Raw genomic sequence first — 8,285 nt, 5'->3', positions numbered from 1 at the left:
GACGTATCTTTACATGCGGTGTGCAGGCGTTTACATGCAACTGTTGTCACCTGATCATTAACTTAGGTGACAACATACACATGATAAAATACCCCACACACATTATATATATACATATATTTTATTACAACCCCAGTCAGTGTCCCCCCCCACACACACACTTTATGTATGTAATATATCTATATATATATGCAGATATATTATATATATAAAGTGTGTGTGTGGGGGGGGATACTGACTGGGGTTGTAATATATATATAAACAAGCCCAGTCAGTGACCCCCACACACATTTAACATAACTACCAGTGCCACCCCCTCCCTTATATATATATGCAGATATATTATATATATAAAGTGTGTGTGGGGGGGGGGATACTGACTGGGGTTGTAATATATATATAAACAAGCCCAGTCAGTGACCCCCACACACATTTAACATAACTACCAGTGCCACCCCCTCCCCCTAAAATACAATCTAGAGCCCCTGGCCCCCCTCTCCTGCTTACCTTGTTGCAGGGAGGAGGCTGTGAGGCGGCACGTCTGTCCCGGTGATCGGTGGTCGATTGGTAGGTTCTGCTGCAGACCTTCCCAATCGATCCTGCACAATCCTTTTGGCCAGCGTTCACTGAAAGAGCGCTGGCCGAAATGATCCGAGTGTCGGCGCAGACTCAGCTACAAGGTCTGCATTCGACAGATGCAGACCATGTAGCTGCTCTCGCAAGTCAGGTATGCGGTCCGTGACCGCGTACCTGACTTCCGAGCTGGCTGCGGGTCACAAAGTATCGGCTCGCGGGCCGGTACATTGAGACCCCGGCATTTTTGCCGCTCCCTAGGAATCTGTCGCTTGAGGCAAACGCCTTGTTTGCCTCGCGGCAGATACGCCCCTGTCTCTACTATGATATGGGATCCCTGCATAATGCTAGGTACCTTAACCTTCTATATAAACAGACAGATGGCAGTCTTTATGCAGCAGATCACCTTACATGTATGGCATTTATTTTCCTGCAGGTAGGACATGGTAGACATTTTAAACAGGCTATAATGGCTGTTTCATACAAGTGCTTGGGGACCTATAGAGCTGCCCGATCACCCTTATGGTGCATGGGTATGTGTAAACCCCTCTTCGTCACTGCTGTAGGCTATCCCGGGCTCCGCTGTCCTCCATGCAGGCCTGGAACTGGCACAGCAAGTCTTGTTGCCTGGATCGGAGAGAGGGCAGCACACATACACCAACTGATCTCCCCTCCAATCACTGAGTGATCAGCGGAAGTGATGTGTATTACAACACTTCTGCTTTTAGCCTGTAATTTCTCTGGCTGTTGTAGCTGGAAAAGAAGCTGGTGAAGCAGATGTCTGATTCATCAGCTTCTTTAGGGTTCCCTAGATGACATTAGGTTGTCTAAAGACTGCTCACTGTATATTTGCTATCACATAGGGGCTTGTTTTGATGCTCGTTACATATCATTACAAACATTGGAGTGCGAGCAATAATTCTAGGGCCATTAATCACTGTTAACACTAAACTGATGAGCGGCAAATGCTTTTAAAGTGATGTCTATGGTCAATTTTCGGTATGGTTGTTTTTTTTGAGATTTCACAGGGGCATGCAATTTTGAGACTTGACATGTTTGGTATCTATGTATCTGCTATGACCCCATCTTTTATATTTTACCAAAAAATTGGCTAATAATAAATGTTTTATAACATTGGGAAAACAGTTTGGTTCAAAATTTCTGATACTTTTTTCTTTTTATAGTAAAAAATAAAAAACCCAATGGTGATTACATACTACCAAAAAAAATCTGCCCCATGTTGCATGAATGAATAAATGTCAGTCAGTACTGAATACTGAAAAATGGCCTGGAGAGGAAGGAGGTTTAACACGCCGGGCTTCAAGTGGTTAATGTACCTTTTTTAGTGAAAAGTCAAACCATGAAAAATGATTGAATGTTAATCCGGCAACTTATTAAAGCTACTCAGGAAACTTCAATCACTTCAGAAAAATTGCAATCAAAGGTGTCGGCAAAAAAATCCTCCGGATACGTTTCTCTCCAGCAGGCAACAAGTCTGAACTTTGCTGTCATTAATGTAATATTTAAAACTTAAACTTTTTCAATAATGAATCCAGATCAAACAAATATATAATGCCCAGCAAAATATTTTCTTAAAAGTTTTCTCTAAGCACGTCCAGTAATCGTGCACAGGAAGGTCGGCTTTCCTGAACTTCCTGTTGAGTACAAGATTACAATGGACAGCATAGTCTGCAGCAGCTGTCCATCTACTAGTTTGGAGAAGGGAGAAGAGAGGAGGGGAGGGGGAGCAGAGAAGTGGCTTGCCTTGCTGTGCCTATGTGTTTTTGGAGACACACACTGCTTTCTACCACACACAGAGGTGGCTCCATAGGACCCTACAAGGGAAAGGACACATCCTAAAATAAGATATTGGCACCGGTGCTCAGGAAGCTAAATCCTTAAACATCAAGGAGCAGCATCCATTGTAGGTGATTTCATCAGCATTTGAAATTGCTTATAAACCTTTTGACTTTAATATCCCTTTAAAGTGACACTAAACTCAAGAGATAAAGCTAGAAAATGCATTCTAGTTTCTTAACTAATTACAAAATGTAGCTTATTTTTGCATCACTCCACTGTAGATCCTCACACCATATCTAAATTCATGCTGACACGGTCCCTCCTTCTGGAGGGTGGCTACTTTTGTTCCCCATGGCACCTGTGTGTGTTGTAAAGTACCCAATGCTCCAAGCTAGCTCCTGTGATGGACTACAATCTCACATTCAGTTTACTAATTTGTATTGAGATTGTAGTCCATCCAGGGAGTGAGCTTGGAGTGATGTCTAATATTTAAGGTACTTTAATACTTTTAATTATTTAAGGTGACATTTCCAGGAATGTTCAATACCCTGTTGTGCAAACTGTGGTTTTATCTGCCCTCTATACTTCACTACAGGACACGGTAGTAACATAAGCAAAGGTGGGAAGAACCATTCAGCACAGCAGAGATCCAGGCATCAGTCATACCTTGAAGCATTCTTGTAAAGCATTCATGTAAAGAATACCAGTCATACCTTGAAGCATTCATGTAAAGATTCCCATGGAGGTTGTAGCAATTGTAAGCATTGATGTTTGGGTTTGCTGCCCACCAGTAGTAAATATTCAGAGCTTTTGCAGGAATCTTTTTGGGATTTTTTTAAAGAATATATTTTATTAAACTTTTCCAATACATTTTTACATTATTGATCCAAACAACACAGTATAAAAAACATAGATCCCGCTTTGAATACCTCTTTCCAGCTTTTACATATCAACTTAAATATATGTAGTGTTCCCTCTTATTCACTTTACTGCCTCTTAATTATCAAAACAAGTTTAACACTCTTTCATCTCTATCTCCCATACTTCACACTCCCCCATGTCCCTTCTTCCTCACCTATCTCCTACAGACCCTCACACATCCTCCCATCATTTGTGATTTGGTCTTCATAGATTATCTACTTCTCTATGTATCTTTGAATAATTTGCAATGATTTTTGCAGCAGCAGCAGCAAGTTTGGCACTTAATTATTGTTAACGCAGCATTCTAAATAACCTGGATTCACCTTCAATTTGACACATGCCTATCACCACTGTTCCCTTTAGGTTTGGCAGTCTGAAAGTAAAAGAAAGAAGTGTTCTTTTGTCTCCTTCAAGGTGCTCATTTGCAGAGTAATTCTTTTTTTCACAGAGCTTAACAATATTATTTATGGATAGCTGAGCTTAGGGGTAACAGAACCTTTTGGCCATAAGTGCATACACAATGCAGTGTATATAAATACAGTATATGTACACTGAGGGAAATTTATCAAAACTGGCAGTTGCTCTTGGCAACCAATCAGTGTCTCTCTTCAGTTTGCTCAGTTAAGATTTGAAAATGAAAGAGAGAAGCTGATTGGTTGCTGCACACAGCTGCTCTAGATTTTGTATGCTCCAGTTTTGATAAATTCCCCTCACTGTATTTAAACATATTTTTATATAGGCGGGTGATGATACATTGCCTTGATCTGATCCATCAGCAAAAGCTAATTAAAAGTGATGGGAATTATTAGAAACGGATCATGCGAATGGTAAGTGTTGGTCAAACCTCGCTAACCTTTGCAACCCATTAATCTTGTTTTGTCCATGTTTTTATTTATTTTTTTATACTAGGCCCTGTGGGATACAGAATATATTTCTGTGTGAGAAAAACTCTTTGGTATTCTTTCCTACCTGCACTGCATCTTTCTCATGATGGATAAGGGTTTCCAAGGATCTTAGCACAGAACTGAGGACTAGTAACTCTTGGCATGATGCCCAATGCCCTATACTTCAGTCAGATATTATCAGGCTGCACTCTCCACAATACTGGTTGCTTCCCATGGGATTGGAGGACAAGCACAATTCAAAACTATAAACATTAATTGTAGAAACCCTGCCATAATCTTAAGAGTCCTTGTTCCAAATTTAGTGGGCTTGCAGGCTGTGGTCAGTCTGGGCTCTAAATGTTAATATTTGTTGGGTCTCTCCCATGTTCAGTGTATTTTTTTGCTTCTGCTTGTTACCAGAAAGTGAGTTTGAGTTGTGCATATTTATGTCACCCTGGCCAATCACTAGGAGGTTTATTCCCAGTTGTAAGGGCTAAGGAGTCTTTGGCTTTGCCTCCTGTACTTCTGCCAGGAGTGCTGGTCTTTTGCCTCCCAGGCTTGCTGTCTGGGGAGTTATTTCCAGTAAGGAAAAGCCTGAGTCTAGGCTTAAGAAAACAGAAGAATGCTTTGGGGCCTGAAGAATATTTGCTATGTTTCTGGAGGGTACATCAACAGGAAGTGGAACAGGAAGGTAGCTGCCAGTATGGAAGATACTTCTGTGCTGAAGAATTAAGTATAAGTGGCTGGTGGTGGACATCAGGTGACCCTCAGTGACCAAACCCCTCAGTAGCCACACCCCTTAGTGGCCACACCCATTTCTCCAATTCCGCACCATTTAAAGACTCCCATTTTGTTAAGCCCCAAAGAAACATATTAAAAAGTATGGTAAAAATAAAAAACAGAACACAAAACCTAGACTACATGTTAAATTAATGAATTACTATATACCCGAATATACAAAAAATGTATTCAGGCACATAATAATTTGTTTGAGAATGCGCGGCGGCCATGTTGGCCACCAGCCCGTTCTGCGAATACATGCCATCATCTTGGAGGCGGGGAGCATGACGTCACATGACGCCATGCATGCGTGGCGTCAGGTGACGTCACATGCCGATATAGGCACCGCCATCTTGGTGTATACCTAGATATACACCAAGATGGCGGCACCCAACACGTGCAGCGTCATATGCGCTATGCGCCCTGGGTAAAGTCAATAGCCTTACGTTTTAACACGCAAAACCTTGGGGAAGTGTACACTTGCATATTGCTACAATGATAGCCAGCTGATCTACTAAAATGAAAACATTATCCTTTGCATAAATTTAAGAAAGATAAAGTATTTCATTGTGTAGCTAGAAATTCATGGCTAGATTTCTTTCATTCAGTCCTGCAGGCTGAACAAAAAAAAATCACTACATTTTACCATTCATGCTAAACAGCTTTAGACAAAAGATGTTAAACATTTTTAGTTTTCTTTCTGTTTGGCCCAGTGTTAGTAGTTTAAGTGTAAAAAAAAGTATACTTTTTATCTATTACACTGGGCAACAAATCTTTTCAAAAGTCTTGAACCATAAAAACGTTTGGTGATTATGACCCCTTCAAATTGTGTGTGTGTGAAATTAACTTTTTATCACTATAATGTGTTTAATCACATTATGTTATTAAACACATTATAGTGATATATATGTGTGTGTGTGAAATTAACTTTTTATCACTATAATGTGTTTAATCACATAATGTAAGGTTATATGGATGTTCTAGAGAGTTTAAGATAATGGATAAGAGTTGAAGATAATGTAGAAGTTCTAGAGGGCTAAAAGTGTTTTGCCATTGTGACCAGTGGCGTAACAATCACCATAGCGACCCAGGCGACCGCTATGGGGCCCGAGGCACGGCGGGGCATGGCCAGGACATCCCCCTGATGCCATGCGGGCCGCCTGGGTTGCTATGGCATCTTGCTCGGACAGCCAGGCTGCTGGCTGTCACTGGCGGCTGTGAGGAGGAACGCTCCGTTCCTTCTCACAGCCGCTGCTGAGTTCGTTACAACCAGCAGCTTCGCAGGAGGTGGCTGGGCCCGTCATCGGCGGTGATCGAGGAGGCGGGGCCCGGCGATCGAGGGGGCGGGGCCCGGCGATCGAGGAGGCGGGGCCCAGTGACGGAGGAGTCGATCGTGGAGGAGAAGGAGGCGGACAGAGGATCAGGGCTGACAGGTAAGAGGGCTTGACCGCCCGCCTGAGACCCTGCAGAGCCTACCATAGAGATTCTATGGTGGGCTCTGCAGGGTAACCCTTAGGTGGGCTGTTTGGGTTATCAGGTGGGCGTAACTAGAAATCATAGGGCCCCATACAAAATTTTGCTATGGGGCCCTGTGATTTCTAGTTACGCCCCTGATTGTGACAATGTCCTGGTGAAACTGTTCACCATGTTCGTCACTGACTGCACCTAGATTTTTTGGGGAAAAGTCCAAATGTGAATGTAGAAAGGGAATCTTCAGGGACATGCTGTACTTCATGTTCTTGTAAAATATCAACAACATCCTTAAATGCTTTCCAGGCGATTTTCTCTGGCCCCACTAACAGATCTTTGACCCACTTGATGATGTATCTGATCTGTGGACCAATGAAAATACCTTACCTTCTTGGCATCAGATATCATTGGAAACATCTATCTCAAAGAATGTAAACCTTCCCCTTCTTTGTTCAGTGCTTTCACAAAATTTTTATCAGCCCGAGTTTTATGTGAAATGGAGGCAAAAATATTTTTGTTGGGTCAGCAAGTGGATTATGTGTGTTTTCTGTCCTGAAACTAAATTCTTTCAGAGTGGCCAATCCTTACTAATGTGGCTTTTTTCCCGGCCATCCCACTCGCAGATGAAACAACAGTACTTGGTATATCCAAGCTACATTCCAAGCAGCAGGGCTGCTACTTTTAGATCTTCACAGATATTACAGTTGTACTCAGTGTACTGGATGTTCCATGCTTTGATATGTTTCCTTCATGTATGCAGCATAGCCAACAGGTTTTGAAAGGTGTACATTGCCATTGTGTAACAAGACAGCCTTGAGGCTTAATATTGATTAATCAATTCTAGTGGGTCATGCTCACAACCCAAAGCCATGATCAAAGTCAGTACAAAAAATGAGGTTGTCTACCTGTGCAAAGAAACTTGTTAAGTCATCTTGGTGGCTTTGAAAGACACCCGGTAAAGGCAAACACCATCCTTGCAGTCATGAACCCAGTAGTTCTGCTTTTGATTTTGACAAACCCAAATCTCTGACTAGGTCATTTAATTTTGACTGTGTTATGAAATGATGCTTGCCAGACATACACGATTCAAAATCCGGATCATTGTCACTGTCTATACATGAATTGTGCATTGCAGCATCTTCATTTATTTTATCAAAGCTCCATTTATCTGGTGGGCTTCAGTACTGGCAGACTGTCATCAGGTGCCACTGGTCTCATGGCTGAAGACAGATTGGGGTATTCACCTGATCTATTATTTTTAGTAGAGAAATTGGAGACATTAGTCAGACAGCAGTAAAAATCCATTATGTGATCCTTCTGTTCTCAACATATCATCGGGACAATAAATATCATTGACTTCCGAGTTCCTCTGAGGGAGCACCTCTTGCTCAACAAATGTGAGGAGCCCATGTCTTGTCCTGATCTCCAATCTTAAAACAAAAGTGGAGTTCATATAATTTCTTAACAAGTCTAGTCATGGTGCGTCTTTCAGACTTAGGTGTATACTCACCACAAATGTAGCAGAATTTTTCACAGCTGTTTTTACATTGGCGAGGCATTTCTGATGTCACCAACCGTACTACAACAACTACAACAGGAAGTCTGTAACTGGGTTAGGCCTAGTTGTTGCATTGTGAGTGTGCCTTTAGCTCTTACAGCAGCATGCACTTGTGCAATCATCCCTGTTTGCATGCCTGGACTTGTATGAGCTATACAAAGCATCATATAATGCAATAAAAAATGAGTACAGTTAAAATTTGACAAGAAAATAGAAAAATAATATTTAAAAAGGGTAGATTAGATTACACTTGCAGTACAGGGGTAGCCCAGAGTCCTGCTTTAGATGAACTTTTCTAT

Source organism: Nanorana parkeri, unplaced genomic scaffold (genome assembly GCF_000935625.1).
Source record: "Nanorana parkeri isolate BGI_ZX_2015 unplaced genomic scaffold, ASM93562v1 scaffold364, whole genome shotgun sequence".
NCBI classification, from domain to species: domain Eukaryota; kingdom Metazoa; phylum Chordata; class Amphibia; order Anura; family Dicroglossidae; genus Nanorana; species Nanorana parkeri.
This window is presented reverse-complemented; position numbering follows the sequence as displayed.